Source organism: Helianthus annuus, chromosome 14, assembly GCF_002127325.2.
Source record: "Helianthus annuus cultivar XRQ/B chromosome 14, HanXRQr2.0-SUNRISE, whole genome shotgun sequence".
NCBI classification, from domain to species: domain Eukaryota; kingdom Viridiplantae; phylum Streptophyta; class Magnoliopsida; order Asterales; family Asteraceae; genus Helianthus; species Helianthus annuus.
Genome location: NC_035446.2, coordinates 164,699,480 through 164,709,776, shown reverse-complemented (window position 1 = coordinate 164,709,776; position 10,297 = coordinate 164,699,480). Strand labels below are relative to the sequence as shown.

General features: G+C 34.3%; 1 long non-coding RNA gene across 1 annotated transcript; it reads left to right on the top strand.

The window, feature by feature from the left end:
* Positions 1-7,178: 7,178 nt before the first annotated feature.
* On the top strand, positions 7,179-8,848 carry LOC110883454. The gene is made up of 2 exons (XR_002560473.1): positions 7,179-7,400; positions 8,425-8,848. It is a non-coding gene; the product is annotated as an uncharacterized LOC110883454 (long non-coding RNA).
* Positions 8,849-10,297: the final 1,449 nt, after the last annotated feature.

The window sequence follows — 10,297 nt, the reverse complement described above, 5'->3', positions numbered from 1 at the left end:
CTCTGTACTCGGTACGGCTAACCAGTCCCACCCACCGTATTATTCTCCCCCTACTGGAACTTAGCTGCCACATGCTATTAGTAGATAACTAGATACAAATAAGAAACCTCTAAACCATAATTTCTTTTTGAGTAGTTTCTAATAATTGTTAATGGAAATACAAATTCATGTAAAGTGATCCAGATCTTTAAAAAAACAACAAATGCTGCAGGAAACAGAAAAACGAAAACAGGACAAAATTATTGCTACTTGGTTACATTATATTTATTTTAAATTTGACTATAAAGTATTGCTTTATTCTTTTCATTAAAAATATCGTTCTTTTTTTTAATGTTGAAGTACTAATCTGACTTTGAATAGGAATGTTTACTTTAAAAAAAAAAAATTGTGACACTAACAGTGGTGCATCCAAATTCTCATGATCTGATGCATGAAGAGATTATGCGATATGATGATGTGTCCTGTAACACCCAACAACTTTATATTTTGAGTAATTAGATGATAAAGACACTAATGGGCTTAATATTAGTTAAAATGTGATTATGAGTTAAAAGCCCAAAAATGAAGGAACAAGGAAGCCCAAAAGGTAAAAACATGTAAAAGCTCTCATGTTTTCATGGATCCATGTATGTTATGATGTTAAGGTGTGCTTTCAAATTGTTTTTCATCATAAATTATGAACCCTAACGTTAAACTTAGCACCCGAACGCGAAAAGCTTCTGTGGGTGAGTTCTTGGGGTCTACGTGAGGTTGCGCGCCATTATTTATGAGCAACCTACGTTGCGCTTCATTGTTCAGGAGCAACTTACATTATGCGTCACTGTTCAAGAACAACCTATGTTCCGCATTACTGTTCATAAGCAACCTATGTTTAGCGAGAAAGTAATTTGTGATACGCAAAAGTTGTGCGAACCTTTAACCAAGCCAGTTGACATTGTCATAGGGTCAAGAGAGTTCGTTAATTTGTAAAGTTCAAGCATTGGATCACAAGTGAGTTCGATATGCGATCTTTTATAGCTTTTAGTATTTCGGGTTGATATGCATGCTACCTTAAATGGTTATACATCCATAAATGATTGATAGTTATTACGTGTTATTTATTGATGATATACGTGTAATAATGTTTTATTAAAGTTTAAAATTTTGATGAATGATGATTGGCGATTTTATGATTGATGTAAACGATCAATGACTAGCATTTGTTGCTAGTATTTATTTGATGGTACCCTATGAGCATCACGATGTAGCAGTTATGGATGGAATGTTATATTGGTATAAGCATGTTTGGCTTTGTGTCAAGCAGTTGATCGTGAAGCTTGCTTCAACGTTTAATGATCTAATTCATGATTGAAGTTGACGTGAATGTTTGATGTTAAAATGTGGTTTGATGACAACTACTTAATGTTTTACGTTAACTCCTTGGATTTTTAAAAATTGGGATTCTTTAGCGTATCTGAATTTATAGCATTCATGTCAAGTTGACATGTATTGATGCTTCATAAGAGGTCCGCGATGGATTGAAGGCTACCCTACACAAAGGACAAACATCCTATTGACCATAGATGACCTATTATGCTATTTGATTGTTTTGTATGAACTCAATGACTTGATGTACTTGATATTTGATATTTTCTTTGCTAGGTATGGTATTTATCAGTTTAAAAAGTATGTTTTTGATACTTAAGATCCAACTCTGAGGTCTCCCGAATTTTAGGCTTTACATGTCCACAATATTATAGTGATGTGTCGAAACTATTACAATAGCACATGGGTCACATATGAATACTTGATAAGCTTTACACACATAAATCGCTCTGCACATTAACATGCCTAGTATATATCGCATTTTTGTTTCAAATTGTTAATCTACTCTTATTAGGGTTGCAAACGAACCGAACAAACACGAACACGACCTTGTTCGTGTTCGTTTGTTAAGAAATATATGTGTTCGCGAACCGGTCACGAACACTTATTGAACGAGATTTTATGTTCGTGTTCATTTGTTAAGGAAATGAACTTGTTCATGTTCGTTTGTGTTTGTTAATTTTAGGCAACGAACAAAAACAAATGTTGACGAACACAAATGAGCACAAACTAATGTTCATGAACACAAATGGAAATAAATGAACACAACCAATCGTTCATGAAGAGAATATATAATACACTGACACCTATTAAATATTTAATTTGTCGGAATTCTGAAGTATTTAAATACATATAAAACCTAAAAACACTAATTAACTATCGAGCACATTACCGAACGTTCACGAACATAAACGAACAAACATGACCTCTGTTCATGTTTGTTCATTTAACTAAACGAATGAGATTTCTTGTTCGTGTTCGTTTGTTTAATAAACGAACGAACACAAACGAACTTCCCGCCGAACGGTTCACGAACGGTTCGTCGAACGTTTGGTTCGTTTGCAGCCCTAACTCTTACTTATAGTGGATCAAGCAAGGTGGTGGTGTAGCATTCCCTTCATGTTTCAAGGTGACGAATCATGTCCCAACCATAACCCAACACCCTTTAGCCTAATAAGTTTCTTTTTTTTTATATTTCATGAATTAATAAATTAACTCTAACCCTCTCAATAAGATAATGACGTGTGGAGTATTTCACCTATCACCGAATACTATATTTAAAAAATTGAATATATGTTCCTATTATTTTTTTGAACGGCAAGGAACGACATGCGAACCATCGTTACACCACCAGGTGTTGTGGCCAAGGTCGACTATTAGACTGCCGCCAGCCCCTTGGCTCTCCCAGATTCGCAGAAACCCGAACTCCACCCGCCCGAAGGCACGACAGTGGAATAATCGGTTTTACCTCGTCTCCCATCCAAGACGAACCGGCGCCACCCGTATTCGCCCTTCACCCGGATGCCGGAGAAAATGATAGGGAAAGTGGGAGTCGAACTTGGGTCACAAGGAACATCAACTCTTTCCCCAACCACTCCACCACGACCTCATATGTTCCTATTATATTAGATATTAGTGGTGGCCACGGGTATTTAAGTTCCACCTATGGTTGGCTCGAGTGAATTTTCCCTTCCAGGTCTCAAGTTCAAGTCAGTTCAAGTCTTGGTGATAGGGGTTTTCTCATTGAGGGGTTTAAATAGGGATCTATTATGCGAGAGGGGCTCTCTAGCGCGGATCCGGTTAAGAGAACGTATGCTATACCTCCCGATATTCACGAATAATTCATACCTTTTAAAAAATAAAAAAAACCCCAGTCTTCATACTTGATTTCTAGAATTAGATATTCACTTATATTCTATTTGTGTTTTATTAAAACCCCGTAGGAAAAATGGAACTCGTCAAAAAAGCCTACAATTATTGGTATGGATTATCATGATACAATTGAATTTTTAAAATCATTTCTTTTTTTTTTTTTCTAACTTCGAGTAGACTGTTAGCTGTCCTGAAACTTTTGTTAAGAATAAAGACTATTTCACCCTCCTTTTGAAAGAATAGTCGGCTCACCAAAAGGCTTTTATGTTTCGGTTTTCCAAAATTAATTTAAACTACCTCAAAAAGATTCAACAAAAACCAAATCACCTGCTCCGAAAATAAAAATCATTGTAGCCTTACATGTAATTTAAGCAAGGATCTAGAAAAAATGAAAAAAATTAGGAGTATCCTAATTTTTTTTAGGAGAAAATCTGAATAATTTATTAATCAGGGCAAATTACATAAGAATAACTGGTAGACGAGCAACAAACTACGCCGTCATCCCCTTCTGAATAGAAAATTCTAATTTATTTTTAATTTTAGATTAGGGGTATTCTAATATTCACTCACGGGTAAAATATACATAAAACGAAAAAGAAAAAAAAATTACACTAATACTATACTTCGCCGACAAAGTTGAAGGGTAGTACAAACTTCCACTAACTTACTAAAGAAACACAAATGAAATAACAAAAAGGGGGGCTACAATCTAATAACGAGAGTCAAGCAGCTACTAAAACTTGTATACAATTACAAATCTAACTTATTACAAACTAACAATTCAAGAAAATATGAACAACGATGAAGAAAACATAATACCGGAGTCAATCAATGGCAAAACCAGAACTTCTTTAGTCAGAGTCATCATAAGGTTTTCTTTTCTACCCACAACAACCAAACGGTCTAAATCATGTTTTTTTTTTCAAGAAAACTGAAGAGATTATATATATAAAAAATCCAACGAATCTCTATGACCGCAAAGTCAGCAGACCCTCTTGACTGCCTCTGGTTTCGCCAAATGCTCATGCACAAGCACCTCTTCTGCATGCCATTGCAAAGAAAATCTCAATATCTGGTGACTGAAAATACCCACTTGCGGGAGGCATCTTCTGCTTCGATTTAACAGTTTTTTTCTTCGGCGCCGCCGGACATTTCATCGGAACACGAAACCCACTACGTTTGGGTGTCCGGCAACCGTCATCCGCCGACAAATAACCACCGTCAACCTCCATGTATTATCAAAAATATAAGAAAAACAAGATTTAAGGTAGAAGAAAGAATGAAAGGGGTTTTGAACTTTTGATTAATTAGTTCATTTATTTATGGCTCGTTTGTTCCTGAAGCCGCTATTAAATTTGAGTCTGATCCTACATGGAGAATAAAAAATGGAATATATTTTATGGGATAGTTACACGTGTCGTGTTGTCATAAAGGGAATGGTAAGGGAATTTATTCGAATCTGGGCCACAGTCTTCTTTTCCCGCTTCTTTTTCATTGGGATAAAATCACCGTACCTTGTAAAACAAGTTTTTACTTAAAAAAGATAACGTTTTTTATACCGGTTTATTTATCTTTTATCCATTTTTTTTATTTAAGGGTGTATGGGGAGCAGGGGAGGTATGCGGGGAACCCGTTAAACGAAGAGTATTATTGTCAATAACAATAATATCCTTCATTTTCCTTCATTTAACCTGTCTGACTTAACTGAGTTTTAATTTTTAAACTGAAGTGGCACGTTTCCAGTTTGTCAGGGAGGAAACTGATGCATTTTTGAAAATTGGCCTAAAATGACAAAAGTAAACAACGCATAGCGACGAAAATGACAGTTAACTCGAAATATTAAATATTAAGGCTTTGGGATCATTGGGTTCTGAGTTCCATTTCCACAAGTGAGTTTTTCCTAGATTTATTGTGTTTTTACTTCTGAATTAGTATATAGTCATTATTGCCTTGTGGACATGGATATGATCGGGTGGTTCCGCTGGTGACACGATAATATTCAGTGATCCAAATTTGCCATTTAAAAAACGATTTATAAAACAATATGGTTTATTCCTGTTATTTTTTGAATTAACAAATATAATACGAATCTAACTTATAATAAAAGACTACAAATAATGTCATATGGCATTCTCTTCTTCAACCTTACAAATTTTATTTATAATTATTTAATAAATTTCTTTTAGTATTAATATTAATAACTAATATATAGATATCATTTATTTTTATCCTTATCTTTATCTAAGATTAATAAATAACTTCAATCTTTCAATTTAGACCCTTTGTTTTTTTTACTTTTAACCCAAAATTTTTCATCTTTTGCAATTTAATCTCAACTCTTTTTTATTTTCAATTTTGGTCCACAATACTTATCATTTTTCCCAAGTTTTTCGTTTCGTTCTAAATTTTGTGAGTTAATGCACCGTAACGTGCGTGTGGGGTTCAACATTTTTTTCGTATATTTTTCCAGTTTGACTGGCCGTCACAGCACATCTATTTTTCTCCGTTTAACAAGTTCGACCAACGCGCGGGTTCTGGATTGACTTAGTTATTTTTTTTCTATGTTTTACGTTTCGGTTTAATTTCTCTGCAACGAGCATTCGTGATTCAAAGATTTTACGTCTGCTTTTCGCTCGACATTATTTTTTTCGTTTTTATTTAATTTGTTTTTACGAGCTTTTCCGATGTTGGTGGTAGCTGACAGTGGTATAGCATTGGTACTACTTGACATAGTTTTACACCAACCGCTGCAACGCAGAGGCTTAATACTAGTGTATTAAATAAAAGAAACGAATCACATAATTTTATGCTTACATATGTATAACATGTGGTACAACTAGTTATCTGTTTATTAGGTATAGATAGATAAATAGATATAGATCCTTGTATGTTTACTCTTCTTACAAAGATATGTAAACTTTTTTTAAATAATTTTTTTTTCCGTTTGCTGAAAGAGGTTGAAAAGAATACAGAAAAACAAGGTGACAAATTATTTGTGGAGTTGCTTTTTAATTTTATTCTATTATTTGATGCTTATTCTGTATTGGTATGTGATCCGGAAATTCTGCAGATAAGGGTGATTGTGGCTTTGTTTGGTTTTACCCTCTGCAGATAAGGGTGATCAGGAAATTCTATCGATGGGTTCATCGAATCAAGATTTTTGGTTCTCTGTTAGGACTTTTTCATTGCGAATTTAAAATCGAAATGAATTCAAATGTGAAAACCAAAGAAACTAGTTTAATACCCGTCCGTTGGACGGGTTACGCTAAGGTAACAAACAAAGACAATGTATATTCATGGTTTTTCGGTTTACTTCTCCTTTTCCTCGTTTCCATCTCCTATTTGAAAATAGTACAACAATCGAACTTTTTTTTTAATTTTAAAACCAGTGAAACATATTTTGCAAAAACATTATCCAAACACTACAGAAATGACATATTAAATTTTAAGAAGCCAAAAACTTAAAAGCAGGTCAAAATAAAAATTACAAACGCACACATTAAGTGAACACAAAACTAAAGTGGGGATGAGCGAATACCGATCCCGTCCCGATCCCACCCCGACACCGATAATTCCTATCCGAAATTTCATGAATACATGATACAAATACAGAAACATGTCGGTTCGGTTAGATATCAGAATTTTAAGGGAAAATATCGGTATTTTACCGGTACAACACCATACCGATAACGAAAAAACCAAAATGTGGATACCAGTTCCAATACCGAAACATGTCAGGATCAGAATTATCGATATCAGGATCGGGATGACATCAATATTTTATACCATTTGTTCATGGCCGGTCTAAAGAATATTATAAACAAAAAATAACAATTTTAATTTATATACAAAAAACAATATTTACCCTTATGGATAAACATCACGTTCACCATTTATAATCTACCCACCGTTTGGGTTTCTCCATGCACCTCAATAGTCAATAGGCTATTATAACAGCCACCCACTACTTCCATTTCTCGATACACATCAAACCCCCTCAATCCATCAGATCAAAACACAGAGAGAGAGAGAGAGAGAGAAAGAGAGAGAGGAAGAGAAGAAGCACAGACACCACGACACAGAGAAGACGGTGAACTTCCGATCGGCGAGACCACTCCGGCAAATGCACATCTTCAACTGCTAAATCGCGGAAAGCTGCAAAGGTCAGATTCGTATATGGCATAATTAGGGTTTCGTGGTTGGGTTGTGATCAGAAAAAACAATGAACCTTCATTTACTTTTGTTTTGTGTTCATCTAGGTTCTTCAATACACAAAGAGAAACCTGTTTGTTGGTTTTCTTTTTTTTTTTCTTTTTATGCTTATTATTACTATTATTTGTTGGATGCAAATCTGCGATTAAAGTCTGAAAAAGTATTAGTACGATTCATAGATTTGATATTTGTTCCTGTTGTACGCCTTTCTGAGCATACTCAACTTTCAAAATCGTTTATATCTTGTGTTTTTACATGAAGAATGTTAGATGTAACATATGGACTACTATTTGTGAGGCAGGCGTTTATGTGATGAAAGAACATGAACTATTCTGTTGATTTTGATTATATTGAACTTATGACTAATTTTAAATAGTTGTTTAATTTTTAACTAAATACATGTTAGTAATCTCCTGTTGATACATTATATATGAGTGTTCTAATACTTATGGGCTTATTCAATAGTTGAACTTGCTTCTTTTGACATCGGTGCATAGTTAGTAAGCTTGTTTTTTTTTTCAGGTGCATAAATGTGTTTTAAGTGTGTCTACATGGTTAAGTATTATGCCTCTGTGTCTACTTTACTTTCATCTTTGTTTTTAATGTTGTTTAACAACACACCTTGTTGAGGGGTTTGAAGCCGATAACACACCTTCACAAGATTCTGGACAAAGGCTGTTGTTTAACTTATTCTAAACCCACAAAGATTTTACCTTGATGCATACTACTATACTAATAGTTGTAATGAACTGAAAAAAGTTTACACAGGAAATAAAAAAATAAACTAAAGTTTAACTTATTAACTTAAGAACAAAAAATAAGTAGTTTTAATATTTGATCAACGGTGAAAAAAAAATAACATCAGCCATTAAAATAAAAGGTTCATTCGTTCATTTCGTCATCACAGTAGGTATGAAAATTTATACCAGCACATGAATTTCGGTTCGTCTTACTATGGATGTTTTTATTGTACAGAATGGCTGCGGATGTAAAGATACGCAAAAACAAACTACGAAGGCGAGAACACTTGACAACCTCCTAGAAGATTGTGCGGTGCACATAAGGAAGTGATCGATGAGAACGATCAATTGCAGCTGAATGAATATAACCCTAGTGGTGGCAGCTACGTAATTAGCGAGCTCTGGAATTTCAAGGAAAACCGAAAAGCTACACTAAAGGGGTTATCAGCTACATTCTGAAGTGCACCAATCAATAAAGATCCACAATTTTGTTACACCAGTACAGCGCCTTGTTTACGTTGTATGTTACGGTGTATGTTACAGTGTATGTTACGGTGTATGTTACGGTGTATGTTACGGTGTATGTTACGGTGTATGTTACGGTGTATGTTACGGTGTATGTTACGGTTTTTTGATATCAAGTCTGAAAGTTCTGTCAAGATTACCAAGTTTTACTTAGTAATATGTTCTGTCCATGTTTGATGCTTGACTATTTAACTTTTAGTCTTGAGCTCGTTTAAGCTCGATTGGAACGCACCGTGAGTTAGTTTTCTTGAAGCATTTCAAAGGAGTGGTCTTTGCATTTAAGTAACTTATAACAACCTGGTATTAGTTGATTAAATTTGATTAAAGTAAAAAAAATTCGTCTTATATCTTACCTTAATGTAGAAGAAACTTAAAATAGTAAACCCATTCTCTTCGAATCCAACTGAGGTTATTTTACCATGTGATTATCGTTGAAACTGAACTAATTAAGCTTCTTTGAATGTTTATTTACTTACATTTGATGAATTGGAGTGTTTAAAGTTTTTCATGTGAAACTAATAAAGGGGTATCATATAAAAATAGGGTAACATGGGAATGACAATTATGTCACTACAATGGATTTTCTGAAAATAATTTTTTTAATAACAGAGGACTCAAACTGTTATGAATCTATAAGCTCAGCGGCTAAAAAAACCAAATAATAAATTTACGAGCTTAGGTTGATGTTTCACACATATCAAAAGGACGCAAATTGCATTTTGCTCTAATTTATAAAAGGAAAACCTACGTGAACGGTGTACAACCAGAAACAATATAAAATAAAACTGATAGAGAGATAAAACTTGAAATATTGTCGTTTTAATGCAAAAGTAAATGTTAAACAACACGGTGGAAAAGTGTTATAACAATCAAACGTAGTTTACTGCTTCAATTTTCTCGGCTTTTGGATCGTCCTCTTTAACCTCGAAGATAGCCTCTTTTCGACTTGTTGAGTTGATGCACGATGCTCATTTGTCAAAGATGGGATATTTTTGGCATCGTCTACTGACACATCCTGATCGTTCACATCAACAACCACTTGAAAGTTAAGTATGAAAGCAAGGAATAGAAAGTATAAATATGAAGTTTGTTTACATGTAAAAACAACTACCAATTCTTCTTGACTTGTTGCATTGTGAACATCTGATGAAGTTGGTGTACATCTAGCATCATCTACCCGGGAACATTTAGAATTGCCAGTGTCGACCTCATGTTCCACATTATCAACCACCTAAAGTTGTTACACAAATCTGAATGTAAGCAATATAAAGTATATGCACAAAGGTTTTTAGATATAAAAAACATTACCGATGACGTATTTTCTTCTTGTTGAGTTGTCGTCTGCTCCGCATCTGACAAATTTGGCGTATTTTTGGGATCATTTGTTGGGGCAAACTGAGAATTAGCATAACCAACCTCATGTTCCGTATCAACAATCGCCTAAAGGTATTACACACGCATTAAGAATAAACAAAAAAAGTATATATAGGAAGTTGATTTACACGTGAAATGAATTACCGATGACAACGACGTTTTAGATTCTGTCGGCAAAATACGTGGTCCCCATAATGACTCGTGTATCA